The 19,865-nt window shown below is 52.5% G+C and overlaps 1 pseudogene; it reads left to right on the top strand.

Annotated features, from left to right (window-relative positions):
• Positions 1 to 1,056: 1,056 nt before the first annotated feature.
• On the top strand, positions 1,057 to 11,020 carry LOC149333404 (uncharacterized; annotated as a pseudogene).
• The last annotated feature ends 8,845 nt before the right edge of the window (positions 11,021 to 19,865 follow it).

The raw sequence follows: 19,865 nt of genomic DNA on the forward strand, positions 1-19,865 counted from the left end.
TGAGCTCGGTCGTAGCTGCGGCAGCTGGCTAAAAAATGGCGCCGACGAAAAATGAAAACACAAAAAGAGCGAACTTTCCGCGCGCTTTTCCCGGAGACCGCCCGCGGAGCCAATCAACGTTGAGAAAAGCGCCGATGGGAGAGGTGAGAGAGGAGGATCGGCGGGGGTGCGCGGCGCGGCGGCATAGTTCACAGAAAGACGCTACTTTCAAATTATCGAGGGGCTTTATGGATGGGTGGATAGGAGCGCCCCTTTGAAACGGGGTGGTGGCAATTGCCACTATGCTCAGCTTTTCTTTCTTTACTATTTTTTTTTGTTTACTGTGTTGGCAATTCTCATTAAGATTCGCCATCATCTTTACCTAAGGTTTCCTACAATTCTAACCTTATGCCACATCTCTGCTTTCAGCCACCATTCCTCCAATCGCTTTTTGCTTCCTTCCACTGCAGATTTATTTACATGACCATTGTTACCTTTAAACCCTAGGGCCTCAGGAAGAGTGACTGTGCTTGCATCACATGTCGAAATTAAAGCTTGGCTTATGACTTTTTCGAGAGTGTTCTAATAGTTGAACAGTTATTATATATTGTGACGCCCATGACAATGCCTATTCTACCTATTCCTATTCTACATGGTCGGCGTTGCTGACTAAGCCGAAGATGAGGAGAACGAGGTTGGTGGTGTCTCGTGCTCGGCAAGCGGCATGCAAAACTTCCTTACAGACACTAAACGGCTGCCGTCTTAAGCTCTGCTCTTTCTCTTGATCAATATTTCTCTGGAATGAAAGCTTTCTGAAACGTGGAATTTCTAGCCCCGTTCTCTATTTCAGTCACCGATCTCACAGCATTTGTTTAGCCTATTTCAATTACACATCTGAGATCCTTTCATTTATTTCCTAATTGCTATTATTATCATGATTATTTTATTTTTCCCCACCATTATTTTCTTGTTTAACATTTTGTACACCTATCAGTTGCCGCCTGTGTCTTGGCCAATCCCCCGCAGTGGGTATGCGCCATTATCTAGAGGACAACAACAACAACAACAACAAGCGGACCCAGCTGCTTTCAGTCCTCCGTCCCGGTCTCAATAAACCCTGGGCGTAACATCTTGGTGGAAGGTGCCGGGTATACTGGTTCCCCGAAGACGGATCCTCTGCTGCAACCTCGCCGGAGTCGTCGCATTGTTGGTCTGCCGCCTTCTGTGCTCATGATGTCCCTGGACGGCGACGCTCCGAGGTCTGTGCCCAGCAGTTCATGGCACCATTTCCGAGAGCCACGGCCGTTCGCAGGCTCAACCAGCGAGGACGTGGATGAATGGCTTACCCACTACCAACGGGTGAGCCGCTACAATAAGTGGAATTCTTCTGCCCGACTTGCCAACGTCGTCTTTTCCCTGACCGACACGGCCCTAACGTGGTACGACAACCACGAGGATTCATTTACGACATGGGACCGCTTTGTAGAGGAGCTAAAGAAGTGTTTCGGCGACTCTGTCACGAAGAAGAAGCGGGCTGAACAAGCGCTTGCGCAACGAGCTCAGCTTGCCGGAGAGACCTGTACAAAGTACATTGAAGAAATCATGCAAGGTTATGCAAGGTCGTCTCTCCTGGTATGACAGAAGAAGATAAAGTTGGCCACCTACTTAAAGGGTTTGCAGAAGACATTTACAATTTTCTTATCGGCAAAGCAAGTCTAGATTCTGTGGCTGACGTCATCCAGCACTGCCGCACATTTGAGACATTGAAGATGCGTCGCACCATACCGAAATTCGGACGTTTGGCCGGAGTGACAACGGTGGCAGCCGTAGACTCAACATCATCGTGTGATCTGGCTTCCACGATCCGCCAGATCGTGCGCGAAGAGTTGGCCGGGTCGCTGGAACTCACTCGGAATTCTTCAGTGCTTCCTCCTGAGTATCCCACGCGCCCTCCTCCGCCAGCCGCAGTTAACGCAGCGGAATTTGAGGACCACCGGGTGCCCCAACGGCTGCGGCCGAGCAACGTACCGCAATCGCCTCCAGAGCACCGGCCCCGCTTTTACCAACATCCGCCGGCCACATACGACGAGAACATTTGGCTCAATACTAGGCACGAAGACTACTTGCCGGGTCAACGTGCTCCTGGTCCCTCTCTTGTGTGTTACCGCTGCGGTCAGCCCGGTCACATCTCACGATTTTGTCCCCGCCGCCAACCATCGCGTTACGGCTCCTCAGGCTATCCTCCGCGGCAAGATTACCAACCTGTACTTTCTCGGCGCCCGTCCTACCCGCCTGATGTCGACAACCGATGGCCTGCACAAATGCGGAATAGCTCACCGGCATCGGATAGAAGCGTGACTCCACCTCCAGCTTCCCGCCCTCGTCGATCTCCATCACCCCGACGCCGCTCCTCTTCGCCTCCGCCGGAAAACTAGTCGGCGCGACCGATGGGGGTGAGGTCGCTGGAAGTCTGCCGCTGGAACTGATACCCCTGCCTGTAGTTATGTTGCGGAACAAAGTGAATGTGTTAGTGGATGGTGTACCTGTAATGGCTTTAGTTGATACCGGTGCTACTGTTTCCGTTATGAGCGCTGCATTTAAATCTCTCCTTGGACGCAAAGTTTTGTTTCGGTGGGACAAAAATGTCCAGTTTTGTGGTGTGAGTGGTGAACCGTTGCCTGCAATAGGAGTGTGTACTGTTAAGGTTTCTTTGAGTGGTGAAGTGTTCAGCACGGAGATGGCGGTGCTCGCCCGATCGACGCACGACGTCATTCTTGGGCTCGACTTTTTGCAGATGTGTGGCGCCAACGTCGATTGTCGCACCGGTGAGCTCAGTGTCGGCAAATGTTTTACCACTGGCCTCTTGGAAGGCTCTTGCAGTGGAGAGAGTGTGCTCGTTGTTACCCGAGATACTGTCGTGCCTCCTTCTTCGGCCGTATGCGTACCGGTTTCCTGTCCCGATACCACTGTCGACGTGTTTGATGCGACTGTGGAACCGAACCATCTTACCTGCATGAAGAAGAATATTTTGGTTCCTCATGCCATGGTTTCCGTCACCAACGGTCGCACTGAATTATGGGCAGTGAATTGTTGTACAGAAGCGGTAGTTCTGCCTGAAGGCCAGAAGCTTGCGTCGTGCAGCCACGCCTCACAAGTGTCCGTTGCCCTGGTTACTGACGCCATGCACGCGGAAGCGCCAGAGTTTTGTGACGAACCCAAGCTACTCAGCATGATTGACAACTCGCTCTCGACGCATGAGCGCCGTGCTCTCTTGGCCATTCTTCTGCGACACTCCACCATGTTTGACTTTTCACAGCCCGGTGGCCCACCTTCCATCCCCTCGTCTCGGACCCTTCACAGGATTGACACTGGCGCCTCACATCCGATCCGGCAAAAGCCCTACCGAGTGGCCCCGTCTGAACGTAAGCTGATCAATGAGCAAGTGAAGGAGATGTTAACTAAAGGTGTTATACAAGAGTCGTCGAGTCCCTGGGCTGCTCCAGTAATTCATGTTCGGAAGAAGGATGGGTCGTGGCGTTTTTGCGTGGATTACCGTCGTCTGAATGCCGTCACGAGAAAAGACGTATACCCCCTACCTCGAATCGACGATGCCATCGACTGCCTTTTTTCAGCCTCCTACTTCTCTTCTATTGATCTTCGGTCGGGGTATTGGCAAATCCCTATGCATCCCGCGGACAAAGAAAAAAGAGCGTTTATCACGCCTGATGGCCTGTATGAATTTAATGTGATGCCATTTGGCCTTTGCAATGCGCCCGCCACCTTCGAGAGATTTATGGACACTATACTCCGCGGATTGAAATGGGAAATATGCATGTGCTACCTCGACGACGTTGTAATTTTCGGAAAGACGTTCAGTGAGCACAACGACCGTTTATCTCTCGTCCTGGACTGTTTGCGCCAAGCTGGACTTGTGCTTAACTCTAAAAAGTGCCACTTTGGTGCGCGTCAAGCGTTAGTGCTTGGACACCTCGTTGATAAAGACGGCGTCAGACCTGATCCAGCCAAGACTGCAGCTGACGAGTCGTTCAAGCCACCACAGTCTGTCAAAGAGCTGCGGAGCTTCTTGGGCCTATGCTCTTACTTCCGCCGCTTTATTCATCGCTTTGCGGACGTAGCTTACCCCCTGACTGGTCTACTTCAGAAAGATGTGGCTTTCGAGTGGACACCTCAGTGCGACTCCGCCTTTCGCCAACTGAAATTCCTTCTGACATCCCACCCTGTACTTCGCCACTTCGATCCCTCCGCTCCCACAGAGATTCATACTGACGCCAGCGGTGTTGGCCTCGGCGCTGTTCTCGTCCAGCGATGCGACAACAAAGAGCACGTTGTTGCGTATGCGAGTCGCTCGCTCAGCAAGCCGGAGCGCAATTATACAGTCACCGAGCAAGAATGCTTGGCTGTCGTCTTCGCCACGCAGCGTTTCCGTTCCTATCTGTACGGACGACCGTTCACCGTCGTCACCGACCATCATGCCCTCTGCTGGCTCGTTAACCTTCGTGACCCGTGCGGGCGCCTTGCACGGTGGGCTCTTTGGCTACAAGAGTTCGATTACACAGTCGTCTACAAGAGTGGTCGCCGTCACGCTGACGCGGACTGTCTTTCGAGGCTGCCCCTTCCGGAGTCTGAGCCTACCATCGCTACTTTGGACCACTGCGTCGCGTCAGTGTCACCTGCTTTTCCTGATGTCGCAACGTTCAAAGCGGAACAGCAGAAAGATTTAACCCTACGGTCTCTCCTTGCGGCGGCTGAAGATCCTTCCAATGTCAGCCACTTTTGTGTGCGGGATGGTCTTCTGTGGAAGAAAAACTATTCTTCTACGGGCCACCGCTTCCTGCTGGTAGTCCCGAAGAGCCTGTACAACTATGTTTTGCAAGCCATGCACGATGACCCTACATCTGGACATCTTGGTTCAGCACGGACGCTGCACCGTACTCAGGCACGCTTCTATTGGCCGAAAATGCGGGCCACGACTGAGCGGTACGTCGCCAGCTGCACTCAGTGTCAACGATACAAGCGACCTACTAGCCTTGCATCTGGTCAGCTTCACCCTGTGACACCGTCTGCAGCACCGTTTGAGCAAGTGGGCATAGACCTCCTTGGCCCGTTTCCGAAATCCTATCATGGGAACCGCTGGATAGTGGTTTGTGTCGATTACCTTACCCGTTATTGTGAAACGGCAGCCCTACCCGCAGCTACAGCGCATCATGTGTCCTCTTTTCTGCTACGATTCATAGTTCTACGTCATGGACCTCCAAAGGTTATCATCAGTGACCGTGGTCGGCAGTTCACCGCTGACGTCGTGGAGCAACTTCTCCGTTCCTGTGCATCGCATTTTCGCCATTCCTCGCCTTACCATCCCCAGACGAATGGACTCACTGAGCGCACGAACCGCACGATCACCAACATGCTGTCAATGTATGTTGATTCAAGGCACAAGAATTGGGACAGCGTCCTACCGTTCATAACGTACGCGTCCAATACCGCGCGCCATGAGACTACTGGCTACAGCCCCTTCTTTTTACTCTATGCTCGGCCCCCACGCTACACCCTGGACACCATACTGCCATTTTCTGACGAGCTTCCTGAAGATCCCTGCATCGCTGAGACACTCTGTCTCGCCGAAGAAGCCCGACGCCTTGCTCGTCTTCGTGTTCTCGCCTCCCAAGATCGGTCCAAAGCGCGCTACGATGCCCGCCGCCGTCACGTCACTTACAGGCCTGGTGATTTGGTCTTGTTGTGGCGGCCTATCAGAAAGCGAGGATTGTCTCAGAAGCTGCTGTGCCACTACGATGGACCTTATGTCATTATTCAGCAATTTGGCGAGCTCAATTACCGCGTAGCTCGTCTCACGGCAAGCGGACGTCGTTCAGCGCGAACTGAAGTAACTCACGTTGCCCGGCTGAAGCACTATCATTCGCGCGGCGATTCTTAACTCGCCCAGCGGGCTTTGGCTGCGTGGGGGGAAGTGTGACGCCCATGACAAGGCCTATTCTACCTATTCCTGTTCTACATGGTCGGCGTTGCTGACTAAGCCGAAGGTGAGGAGAACGAGGTTGGTGGTGTCTCGTGCTCGGCAAGCGGACCCAGCTGCTTTCAGTCCTCCGTCCCGGTCTCAAAAAACCCTGGGCGTAACAATATGTTATCGCGGAGGTCTCCGTCTTAGCCGTACCGTATTCTCAGCAATACATGTAGTGAGGCTAAGGGCAGGCGAACACTAAATGTTGTTTTTACTGTACGAGGGGGTACCCAAAAGAAACCGGACTTATTTTTGTTTGAACTTATTTGTTCACATTTTAAGCACAGACCTTCAATCTCCTTCAAAGTATTCCCCACTTGCAATGATACGCTTGTCGAATCTTTCATTTCATTTTTCAAAACATTTTTTAAATTCATCTTTGGTGATGCTTGGCAGTGCCTCCGTCGTTTTTTTCTTCACCTCAGCAACATCAGCGAAACGCTTTCCATTCACCTATTTTTTCATTCTAGGAAACAAAGAAAGTAGCTCGGGGCAAGGTCGGGAGAGTATGAGGGTTGAGGAATAGGGGTCATGCCATTTTTGGTCCAAAATTGTCGTAGAGACAGGGCTGTGTGAGCAGGGGCATTGCCATGATGGAAAAACCAGTCACCCGACCGCCACAAATCTGGCCGCTTCCACCGCACACTGTTGCCCAATATTTTCAAAATATCCAAGTAGAAAGCCTGGCTAACTGTCTGACCCTGCGAAAAAAATTCTCAATGGACGACTCCTGTCACGTCGAAAAAACAAATCAGCTTGTTTTGAGGTTTGGTTTCACCTGACGAGCTTTCTTGAGGCGAGGTGAATTTGAAGTTTTCCATTGGCATGACTGTTGATTTGATTCAGGATTTAATTCAGGAACACTTGACTTGTCCCCATAGCATCGTCCTTGTACGTCTTTCTGAATATTTCAAGAGTTTCTGTTACACTTTTTTCCGAGAAAAAATCAGAATTTCACCGGCGCACGCTGTTCACGAAAATCAGCCATTGCAAAAACGACACTCACACAAAACAGTCGTCACTCTAAAACTCTGCCTAAGCTAGTCTGACCTCCTTCAACGACGGCACTCGGCTTACTGACTCTGGAATGTTCGTTCTATGCGCTCGGCAAAACGCGGTACCACAGAAGCTTTACCGACCAAAAAATTTAGTCCGGTTTCTTTTGGGTACCCCCTCGTATTCCTATGGTAAATACGCAATTATGCGAAATGTCTGTCAATATGAAGCAAGGATTGAGAAGCATGAATTTGAAACTTGTTCAAGCAACTGCACGCAGAGGGAGAAGGGAGTCTTGTCCTTTCAACGCCCCTCTTTCCAAGGGTCTATGCGATAAAGCCGCTGTGTTTGAAGGCATTACTTCAGTCCTGCGGTAGCATTCTGTGCTACCGCAGGACTGTCAGTACATATTTGTTTCATTTTGTGCTTCTGCAACCCAAGTTCGTTTTATTTTTATCTATACAGCTGGTGACGTTAGGAACGAATGTATCAGCTATTTTATCCAGCCTGACATTGACTGCGAGCCGAGGCGTACCTAATGCGCCGCTCAAACAAGTAGTCTGGCAGCGGAAATAGCACTAGTCATTGGAGCGCGTCTCTTGAGAAAAAAGTAAGACGATAGACAATAAGGACCTTCTTTTTTTATTTCAAAAAGTGAATATACAGCGGAAATTCGCACGTGGAGAAAAAATAAGCACTGGCAATGTTCGGAGGGTGACATCGTGTTAAGGGTGCTATTCTGGAGATGATATCAACATAATGTTTGGAAAATAAATACCGCATTTTTGCAGCAAAAAAAACAGCGCTTACACGAGACAAAGTGTGGGGACACGACGCGTTTGCCGCCGTCTCTGTTTTTTGCCACAAGACCACGCACTAACCAGCAACTCTTTTTACCTTGTTAATCCACGTTCTTGCCCAATTTCCACGCGTTGTGAAATGGATTTTCCGCCTTTCACTTATTGCGTTTGAACGTCACAAAACATAGCAGCCTCCACTAACACGGGCGTGGGGTATGTTCGGACGTCTCCTCGTTGGGGGTGGCGGCCAGGTCACGTTAACAGCGAGCTTCTACAGCGCTATACGTAGACGCTCACACCAGGAGCTAGCCACTTATAGTTCCGCTGTAAAACTTGCAAATGGTTTCGGCTTACCATCTTTGCACGACCGCGAGCCATCACCACGTGATGGCCGCCTACAACATGAAATCGTCGCGCATTGACGGAGCGTCAGTAAGCTGGCTTAGGCGGTCACAGGTAGGCATTGACTTCACTGACTTGAAGGAAACCAGTTCACTACTGTTGCGTCCAGCCGAAAGTGAAAATTCGGTACCAAGAGATCTTCTATCCGCCACATTTGCATTTCTTCTCTGGTCGTATTTGTCGACTTCATCGATGCAAGTGCTGAAATCAGAGACTGCAGTTGGGCACTGCACAGATGCGAGTGAGCCGTTGGCAAGCTTTCAAGTAACGTCCGCAGGTTCGTTGGGGTATTATCGGCGGAGTGATACGTAGTGATCGGCGAAAGCAAAGAGTCCACGCGTATTTTTATTTGCTCAGGCCTAATTCGCTGCTGTGTTGTCTGTTACTGGATCTATTTATTCACGGAAACCTAAAAAAAAACAAATATAAAAGTGAAAGCGAAGCCGCCACGCGACTGCCTGAAAGGCACTCCATGCGTTACTTGACTCCTTCTACCTTCAGCGATGAGTTCAAAAAAAGGCGGAAGCCGGGACGTTTAATCCTATTTAAATTAGAGAAATCGGCCGCAGAGGTGAATAATTCGAAGTTTCTAAGAATGCTTGAAACGTGCAGATCGAGTTCTCCGTGGTAAAAAGACAAGTTCAGATTTCTCTTCAGTGTACCTTTAAGAACAAGCGGTTATCTTGCCTTCGCATTACGTGCCCTGCCCAAGCCAATTCCTTCCTCCTGATTTGCCGCCGCGGTGGCTCAGTGGTTATGGTGCTCGGCTCCTGACCCGAAAGACGCGGGTTCGATCCCGGCCGCGGCGGTTGAATTTCTTTGAAGGAGAAATTCTAGAGGCCCGTGTACTGTGCGATGTCAGTGCACGTTAAAGAACCCCAGGTGGTCGAAATTTCCGGAGCCCTCCACTACGGCGTCTCTCATAGCCTTAGTCGCTTTGGGACGTTAAACCTCATAAACCTAACCGAACTAGGCTACCATTAACCCGCCTTTGTTCCCCCTAACAGATTGCTTCTGTTAGGATCTGTTGTCTTTTCAGTTTCATTTACGTGACCACTTTCTCTTCTTGTTTTCATTCTCACCGGCTTCTCTTGTTTTTTTGTCTTTATCCCTTTCGACGCTTCTAATTCCGTCATGTTTTAGCCGTGCCGTTTCTTTTTTTACTTATCTCAAAGGCTTTTCCTGCACTTTTTCTTTTTCAGTCTGTTCAGGTTTTAGCGCCTTTATCCTTGTCACATTTCATTGTCAATCGTTTAGGTTGGTTGGTTTATTGGGGTTTAACGTCCCAAAGCGACTCAGGCTATGAGGGACGCCGTAGTGAAGGGCTCCGGAAATTTCGACCACCTGGGGTTCTCTAACGTGCACTGACATGCACAGTACACGGGTCTCCAGCAGTTCTCCTCCAAAATCAATCGTTTAGCCGTGTTGGTTGTTTGCGGCTTCGGGATCTTTTTTTATGATTGTTTGTTTACGCTCTCTGCCTTTGTTTCTCCCCGATTTTGTTTTATTTTCCTCTCCAACGCCCTTTCCTCTTTTTCCCGCTTGTTTGGGCTGTGTCACTGGTTATGGGTGACGATAAGAATAGTCAGTGTATCTCTTGGCTCTTCCTGTGCTTGCACTTTTTTGCACTGCACTGTGCTTGCACGATTTTTGCGCGTGCGCATCACTCCCTGCCGTTCTGAATTAAAGGTGCGGGTCGGCTACCTTCTGAAATAAAGTTATTGTTCAGAGCAGTTGTGTGTCCTCGGTGTTCTCGTCCTTTGTCTTCAAGCGCTGTTTTTTCTCAAGATGTACGTCAACCAACTCGCCCAGCAACACACCTCGATTAGAGAAGCCTCGCTAGGCGTCCCAGCCATTCTTACCCTAATTGTAGCCCCCCCCCCCCCCCCCTCCCCCAACGTAAGCGGCACCTTCTTCCCATCGGAACAGAAACACGTGCTATAAGCCGGGAGAGGTCTTTTAACATACATTATGGTTAGCGAGCGCACAGACGACTCCGCCTATTTTCTCTGATCAGCTGAAACTATAAAAAAAAAGCTCCCTGAGTGCAAGCCTGCCCTCCGATGCGGAAAAATTTTCACAGGAAAAGACCTAGATGGCCGACCTAGCACGGCAGGCCGCTTGGTGGCCGCTAGTGGGATGAGCTACTGGAAAAGGAAAAATCTTTAAGAACTGGTAGAAAGGGTCCATTTATACTAGCCACCCTAAATACATCCTCGTCTTCTTGTCCGACATTTCTTTCGTAAAATGTACAGTGATGTCTCAGGTACGCAGGAGTAGAACTCACAGAAAAAAAATTATAATTTATTCTCCCAAATATACTGTAGAATGCGAACCAGATCACATTGATGACCTGCACGCGAAGTGAACGCTTAAAAAAATGTTCGCTATCGCACTGGAACTGGGGTGGAAACGAGGGAGTGAGCTTTACAAAAGACGATGGTTCGCCTACAGGAACGCTCCCGCAAAGCACGATGAGTATGCCGCGGAGGGGGAGTGACCATGCAGCATTTCTCCGAGTCACGTTAACCCCCTCGCTTTTTTTTTTCACCTACTGTGTCTGCATAGGCACTGCTGTAGGCAAACAAGTGTCTTTTTCGAAAGCCACTCCCCTGGCGGAGTACATTACCAGTTTGATAAGAAGGAAGCAGCTGCCAGTAAACCTGGGACCTGCTCAACCATACTAAGGCTTTGCGAAATAGGACGGGCTGTTCTTGGAAGCTGGTGGCACTGGGGAGAGAATGGAGTTGACTCAGTATGCATATAATGTCTCCTTGCAGCTTACTGTCCCTGGAAGGCTTTGTAGAGGCCCCCTATAGTGGGATACAACTTTTTTGCTGTCAAAGGAAACCCTTCCAGCCAATGGCGCCAGCCGATTCTCATCAACCTGCTAGTGTTACAAAGCAGGGAGTGGTAGATGAAAGGGGTTGGCCCCTTCCCTCTATAGTGGCGGTTAGTCACTCTCTCTATTGTGGCGCCGCTCCCTGCATTGTCACCCCAGCAGGGTACTGAGAATCACCCAGTGCCAGTAGACAGAAGGGCCTTCGTTTCCGGGGAAAAACCGCTGAGTTCTTAAGTTTAACCCGACTATAAGTATGCAGCTTCCTAAAGTTCCGGAAATTCTTTTGTTGTTTGCTTGTAGTGCTTTCGACCAAATTTGGGTCACGTGTAGTCATGGTACAGGGGTGGCAAAAGGTGCGATTTCTCGCGACGAGAGATCATTTCGTGCCCGCACTACAGACGTTCGCTTTGTGCCTCGTGGTCTATACCCGCCTCCAAGCATTCGCCGGGCAAGAATCGTTCTTCAAGCGTCTTCAACCAACCTGAAGCTGCTTCACTTTTTGCAGTGTTGGCATTTCTTGTGTTTGTGGGGTCTTATCTGTGAAGAACTTTGGTCACTGTTGTCGCCGAGTGAAGTTTCTCAGCATGACGGAGTCGCCCTCAGGCTCTGCAAGTACAGGACCTTTTCCGCCGAAGCTATGGGAGAAGATTTTCCGACATCTGGACGGAGGCTCCTTGGTCGCCGTCGCCATGGCTTCCCGGAGCCTGAAGAAGATTGCCCTTCAAGCAGACCTTGTCCGCAATCTGACGTTCACTCCCGACACTGACGAACTCACCCTCCAAAGGTTTCTTCGGGCAAAGCGCTCCCACCGCGTTCGCCAGCTGCGCTTTACCAACTGCCTGGTCCTACCGTCCAGTGCCTTGATCAATTTCGCGGAGACGTGTGAGTACCTACAGGAATTGTACTGCGTCAACTGCGTCGTTGAGCCATGCGGATTGTTTGGGCTCGTGGCAATGAAGCTGGAAAGATTGCGGCAGCTAGAGTGGTCCATGCACGAGGCCCATTTCTATGCCTCGCCGATTGGGGAATCCATTGCGGAGATCGCCACCTGCCAGCGGTCACTGCAGCTGAAGATAGAGACCATGTATGTCGAGCTGGTCGCAACGACGGAGCACGCCTACCTGTTAGAGCTCATCCTGGAACGCTGTCGAAGGCTTCAACACCTGCACGTGCACGTAGTCCGCCAACAAGACATGCAGAGCAACGGAGTATGCAGGGAGCTAATGCGACCCCAGACAGGCCTGACCACCTTCACCTACACCTCCGAGTGGGTTCCGGCGCCCGGACCGCCAGCACCGCCGGTGACGCCCGGTCGGTGGAAGCCGCGTCCCATCTTCCGAGCAGCGGGTGTAACATGGGGCAACATCTGCTACAACCTCAAGCTGCAGTCTTTCAGTTTTGTCTCCTTCAAGGACGTGTTGGAGCAGAAGGTCTCGCTCCGTGGTGTTCAGCAAGCCATTGTAGCAGTGGAAGCGGACACGCACGCGCCGTCTCGACTCGAAGGAGCCACTTCGAGGCCCGAGTACTGGAAAGACGTCAGATCTCTCTCGCTACTCCTGATGCCACCAAAAGGGCTGCAGTTCCCCCGAAATGCGGTCGCCCTTCGGTGCTACAGGTACCCGATGCACCTGTTCTTTAAGAACTGCGTCTCTAACATCACCGAACTCAACCTGACGTCGTTTCACTTCAACTGCGACGTCAACGGATCGTTCCTCGTGGGCTCGGCGCTGCCTAAGCTGAGAGCGCTGGCACTCGCCCCGTGCGGCGTGACCAACATCGAGGCGCTCAAGCACCTGGCTCGAGGATGCGAGAAGCTGGAGGAGCTGAACATCCGGTCGGAGCGCGACTCTAATGGCGAGTGTCCGTGTGAAGCCTGCGAGACTCCGCTTCATTTCATTCCTGCCGACTTTTCGAGGTTGCACAGAAGAACCAAGCTCCGACGGCTCACCATAGACGAGACGACGAAGCTATCGTCGCTTACCCTTCTCCAAGAGTGTCGAGTCGTCGAACTTCGGCTGAGCCTAGACAGCTTCGCCGCGGAGATCTCAGAAGCACCCGGCTTCTACGCCACTCTCAGCCACCTCCTGCACAGCAACACCAGGCTCTGCTCGCTTACGCTGGAGGCCCGCACTGTGCCGCTCGATCACACGTTCCTCGCTTCGGCACTCGTGGTACTCAGCACGCTGCGTAAGCTCTGCGTTCTCTCGGGCGCGACGGCCACAGTGGACGTGGCCGTGTCCTTCGTGAAGAAGATGGAGGCCAAGCTTCCGCTCCTGGAGATCCTTCACATCCACTACATGACTGCCCGGCCGGCGATGCGGGCGGTCACCTGGATCCGGCAACGGGACTCCGTCTGGGGGTGGCTCGGAGACGGGGAGCCGCAGCCGTCCGCAGGCATCTTCCTTCACCGTCATCCCTGCATTGGCTGCTCACGGAGTACGTTCATCGGCCTGGCGAGGCCCCACAACCGCGACTGATACCCTGTGAAGACCGGTCTCGTATTTTCTCGTTCATTGTTCGCCAACATTGCCTGTTCTATAGTCACGCCTTGTTGCATCTGTTGCGCACCTGATCACTGAAATAAATGGGATTCAAATATCAAAGTTATGGCTTCTCTAGCGTTTGTGTTTATGTATGGCGCAATCTCAGTTGTGTGAGATACGCTGTGTGGCAAGTGTTTCTTTGAATAAATAATGTAATCTTTCTTGCGTGCTATACGCGTGAAAAATTAAGCGGCTATGCCATCTTGGGCCATTAGGTCTGTTATCCGAAGTAATTGGTTGAAACGTTGTTTGAATACCCCGCCCTTTTCAGCGCTATTCTAGGGCAGTTTGCTTGCTAGACCACAGCTCACTAAAGCGCGCAACTTAAGGAAGAGTCAAACGAATTGTGACGCTGCTTGTATCAAGCGGTTAATACGTACGAACTGGGGAGTTTTTCGCCTTAGCGCATATACGCACCATATCTGCCTGGGCTTTTGCTCGTTCCATCCTGAGCAGGTCTTTTCGTCTGTGCGAACAAACGTGGCCACGACTGGGCCGGCAGACAATCAGGTGGGTGTGTGGCGATGGCGCATAGACTTGATAGTATCCTGTCGATAGTTGTCAATATCAATGATAAAAAAAAACTCTCTAGTACTTTCGATAATATGAGATCACGCAACGCACAGGTTTTAATCACTGCAGCATAAATTTGCGTTTTCGTTTACAGGAGCGCGCGGTATGAAGGTGGCGGTACCTGTTACACGGTTCTCTGTTCACGTAGTCGACGCGTCACTGAACACGGCAAACGCGTAAAGTCACTGAGTGGCTCAGTGGTTATAGCAGCCGGCTGCTGACGCAGATTTGATTCCAGCCGCAGCGGTCGAATTTCGATGGAGGCGAAATTCTAGAGGCCCGTGTACTGTGCGGTGTACATACGGAACCACTGCTCGCTTCAAGTGACGAATGCCTCGGAGGCTGCAAAACCACCGTGCCTGGATCGTATTTATGACCCTGGCCCCATGTTGTAATGAATGCACATTATTAACTTGCATATCCTCTGCGCGCCTCGGTCGGGCAAGCCACTGCGCGTTGAGAAATACATGCCGATTCAAATGAACAAAAACTTATGCGTTGCGTTCATTACAGTATTTACCTAGAACCACTTAAAGCCCGTGTACTGCAGGGACGGAAAGGTTTTTCTAATCTTTTTAAACCACACAGCTGGGCAGAACGACGTGGTTGCCGAACCCCAGACGACCGTATACGCCCACCGCGCAAATTACCGTAGGCAGTCTCTATCGACCGAGTAATAATGAAGAACATAAAATCAAAATTCTTTGAAAAGATTATCATTCAAATAACATGCGTTCAGTTCTCTGGGGTCTAGGAGACGCGCCTCGAATGGTACCGCTGAAGCTTCCCGTAATCGACCTCAAGAATGGCGTGATGCAGTAAGAAAATCGACGTTTTCAGTAACGCTTGTGTGGCCTTCCAGGATTCTCAGCCCGGCATGCAAATCTTCGAGGCAGCAGATACACTCGGCGCACGACGGCATTATTGCGCATTGGGCAGAGCTGTACCTGCAATAAACGGGTGTGCATATGTTGATTCCTTTTCAGACGAAGCAGACCTCTCCTTAGACTTCTGCCTGGTGTAAACAACGTGCTGTCAAAAGGGCGTTGCTCGATGAGCAAAGCCGTCCGCTTTAACTTCTGGACCGGCTTCACGTTAAAACCTGAGCTCCAGACAGCTGCCACCAGCTGCTTTCCGCATTCCTCGTATTCCCTTCCGCGGCCATGCACTTCGTCTACATGATGCCAGCAGTTTATTTTTCTCGCATACCATCGAGCCTCGAGGTGAAAACAGCCAGAAACGCGCCAGAAGAAGAGCTTACAAGGGGCGCGCACTCACTTCGGAACGCCTGAAACTGTCGAGCCGGCGATGCGGGGTGTCAATTGTGCGTCATTTCCGGTCAGGTTTGTTAGTTGTCCAGCACACCGCTAGGGGTCTGCGTCGTCTGCTACAGAGGTTTTTGAACGCTTCTAACTAAAATTCTAGGCGCTTCACAGCCCTAATATTAAATATAAATATTGTTAATAACATGCACACTGTATCGAACGCAAAATTAGCCGAAGTAAAGTTTCGGTCAAGTAGGCCTGTACAAAAACAGGGCGTTTCCAAGCGTTTGAGTTCTCGTTCAGTGGGTACCACTATGTTCATGGGCGTCCGGAGGGGGGGGCAAGGGGGGGCGGTTGCACCCCCCTGGAAAATCACTCACTCGAACCGTGAGTGATGGCCGCACACCAGGGGCGGTGGTGCGCTCAGTCAAAAGGGTAAAAGCAGCCCCGCATGGTCACATCTGCGAAATGCCGCGTCCGGGCGTGCGTCGTTCCGCCGTTTTCAAACCACGCCATCGTTAGCTCTACTGAAGGGCGACCTGTTCCAGACATACAGCGGCACCGGCGAGCATGTGTTTCGAGCCGCCTTGAGATGGGTGTCTGTTTCTTTGATCTCTAGAGAGATAGCGACACGGAGGCAGACAGTGCACGGGGCATCTTGTTTTCGCCTATGTCGTTACGCCGGTCACCGATGAATTCTTAAGGAGGGAAGGACAAATCAGCCGTGTCCACCCCCGCTTTGTCGGGCTGCTCAGGGGCAAGCGGGCGATGAGTTGGCGCCGCCGCCGCTCGCTGTCTTCTCCGATCCACGTGTAGCGCAGTTCGGTAGAAGCGCCGCTTTCAGAATCTCCGGCAAAGGGGATTAGCTGCTTTTGTTCACGGCGTCGCAGTCTCCCGAGGCGCCCCCACACCAGCGTTCTTTGCGTGAAAACCAGCGCCTTTGGTCAACGCAGCCCGATGGCGCCTGCCTGGCTCGCCTGTCACCTCTGGCTGGGCCTCAAATCACAACAGCGCCCATGTACTGTGCGTGTCAGTGCATGGTAAAGAGACCCAGGTGGTCGACATTACCCGGAACTCTGTACTACTCCATCCCTCATAGCCTGAGTCGTTTTGGGGCTCTGAACCCCATAAAAACACAAAAACAAATTTTCCGACCGGAGTGGCGAGTGTCCCTTCCCCTCGGAAGTTGCGCGGCGTTCCTTTCACCCCCAAAGTGCGCATTCGGGGATACTGCGGCAAGTAAGCCCTCGCACGTGTGCGCGCCTCTGTGTTTGTGCTTGGGTGTTTTTAGTGGCCGGTTGTCAGCGAAGCTGAGAACAACCAAGACAGCGGACGAGAAAACGACGAGCGGCGAGCAGTGTGTGTGGGGTTGCTCGACTGTGCAGATGCGCAAGCAAGATGGAGCGAGGTGTATGAAGTTGCGAGCGTGCATTTATCTTGTAAATAAGTTTTCGTTGTATATATAGTGTAGGGTCTGCTCGCGGGCAAGTCAAATCTCGCGCCGCTCACCGCGAGTAGTCTCGGACCCCTTCTTCCCGAGTGGTGGGGCGGTGGGAGAGAGGCTAGGAGAAAGCCTTTATAAGGCGAGACCGGGCAGGCTCGAGCTCTCTTGCTCTTGGACCAGCCCTGCCGAAAGGACCACCTGACCCAGCTGCCACGACGACGACCGGCCCCCCTGATGTGAGAATAAACCCTTTGTACAAAGTCCTGCCTCGAGTGACTGCCTGTGCGTCCCCGCGCAGAGGAATTGCCCACAAATAATGGCGCCCAACGTGCGGCTTTAATTAACACCTTGTGGACGATTTCTCTGCCGATTTTGGGACGTGCAGCCAGACTCGTGGCAGGCCCTCTTTGTTCAGGGCCACGCCGGACCGATAGGGTTAAGGAGCGGGTCAGGCGGAATGTTCGCGGGGTAGCGACTTGTGCAGTGTTGTAAATTTGTTAGGGGTCTTGTGTTATTTATGTAGTTTTCGGGCGTTTTGTGTTGTGTATTTCCGCGTGTTTGTAGATAGATTGTTGTGTATGTGAATGTTCTTGTTGCCATGAGCAGTTAGCCGGTGCGGCCGGACAGTTAGCGCGAACTATGCCTCCCAGAAAGGATGTTTCAGCCACGGCTTTGGATGGCGGGGCAGCCGGTAGTGAGACGGCCGACGCGGCGGCCGTAATGGGGCAGGTGACTGAGATGTTTGCCGCATTAGCCCGTCAGCTCGGTTCGGTGGCTGGCGCCAACCAGGCCGCAGCATCGGTAGCATCGGCTACAGCATCGCGCCCGCGGATAAATATGGAGGTCCCCTCCTTTTCCGGGTACACGGACGCTAAATCAGTCCACGAGTTTTTAGAACAACTCGAGGACTACCAGACGGCTCTGGGCGCCCCAGATGACGTAATGCTAGGGCAGGTCCTGCCTGTAGCACTCGTCGAGAGCGCGGCGCGATGGAGGCGCTGCCAGCCGACTTTCCAGTCGCTGGCGGACTTCAAAGACCGGTTCCGCGCCGAGTTCTTGCCGCCTGATTATGAGCGCCGGATGCTGGATGAGCTCGCGTTGCGCACCCAACACCCAGAGGAAAGCCTCCTCGAATACGTACGCGCAATGCAGGAGCTGTACAAGAGGGCAGATCCGACGGCAACCGACCGAGATCAGGTTGCGCGTGTGATCAGGCAGTGCCATCCACGCTTCAAGCCGTATCTGCGGGGCCGCAGTTTTACAAACCTCGAGGCCCTAGCGCAGGAGGCCAAGACCGTGCAGGCGGATTTACTCGCCGAACTGCGCTACCGGCCGCCCCCCAGGCCGGCCGAATCGCTGGAACCGGGATGCGCATGGGATGGAGGCCGAGAATGCGCGATGAGGGCTCGGCGCGCCGAGGTAATGGCCGTGGAAAATCAGGCGGAACCCCCTGTTGTCCCTCGTGCGCTTGACCCGTACGCATTCGAGCAGCGGCGTCGAGCCGGTCTCACAGGCCACGCGCGGAGCGAGCGTCAGGAATGCGCGGAGAAAGGGGAGAGCCGTCCCCAACCGCTTCGTGGAACGAGGGGTCCTCCGTCTACGCGGCGGGTCAACGACCGGCTTTGCTGGAATTGCAACCAGCCCGGCCACGTGGCACGCGAATGCCAAGCTAGGCGTATGCAGGGAAACGCCAGGCGCTGGCGGTGATGTCTGGTGGCAGCGGCCTTTCACCGTCAGCGGGAGAATTTCATGGTTGTCAAGGCGCTAGTCAGGAAAAGAACTCCCGCGCCGGCGACGGGGAGGCCTTTGTCCCGCTCGCCTGTAGAACTCAGGGAGTCGTTCCGCGCTCAAGCCCTTTTATGCTAGTGCAGTTAGCGGGTCGAAGCTACTCTGCACTCGTAGACACGGGCTCAACGCTGTCACTGGTCGGTGACGAAGTGTACGAGGCCTGCCGGATAGGTAACATCCGTGTCAGACCGGCCGAAACCCCGTTAAGCTTAGCAGCTGGGGCGGCAAAGGCAAAGGGAGCAGTGCGTCTTACGATGCGTTTTGACGGCAGAAAGCGGAGACATCGCTTCGTCTATCTGCCTGGCTTGTCGATACCAGTAATTCTGGGAAGGGATTTTCTCTCGAGCGAAGGCATTGTGCTCGACATGGGGGAGAATGGCTATCGTTACAGCCAGCTCGCCCCCCTCATTCCCTTCGAAAGCGCATCCTTGCCCGGCTGTCCTGCACAAAAGGTGGTTGTCCACACCTGTGCGACAGAAAGGCAGGTGAGCTCCCTCGAGACGCTGAGAGACGGTGGCCCGTTAGAAGCGATTATTGCGTCTTTCTCAGGACCCAGTAGTCAGCGCCGAAGGCTCGCGGAAACTTTACTCCCGTTTTCGGATTGCTTCACGGAGAAACCGGGCAGAACCGACCTGCTTCAGCACGAGATTCAGACGGGTGATACGCGCCCTTTCAGGTGTAACCCGAGGCTGTTAAGTGCGCATAAGAGGCAGCTTCTCGACTGTGCCCTAGACGAGATGATTGACACCGGTGCGGTGAGACCCTCACAAAGTCCCTGGGCGTCACCAGTGGTTCTAGCGCCGAAGAAAGATGGATCGGTCAGGCTGTGTGTTGATTATCGTAAGCTCAACTCACTGACGCCTACGGTTGCGTACCCTTTTCAGTCAATCGAGGCTGTGATGTACGCGTTAGGGAACGCGAGGTTCTTCACAGTCCTAGATGCAAGCAGAGGGTACCTGCAGATTGAGGTGGCCGAAGGTGACATTGAGAAAACCGCATTCACCTGCCACCGCGGGCTCTTCGAATTTACTCGACTCCCGTTTGGTTTGTCTAACGCCCCGAGCACGTTCATGCGACTGATGGACATCGTGCTGGGCGATGCAAGGTTCAACTACGCCATGGCGTACCTCGACGACGTTGTGATATTCTCACAGTCGTTCGAGGAGCACCTCATTCACCTGAATTCCGTTCTCGAT

Source organism: Amblyomma mixtum, chromosome 8, assembly GCF_055824585.1.
Source record: "Amblyomma mixtum isolate Tamu chromosome 8, ASM5582458v1, whole genome shotgun sequence".
NCBI lineage: Eukaryota > Metazoa > Arthropoda > Arachnida > Ixodida > Ixodidae > Amblyomma > Amblyomma mixtum.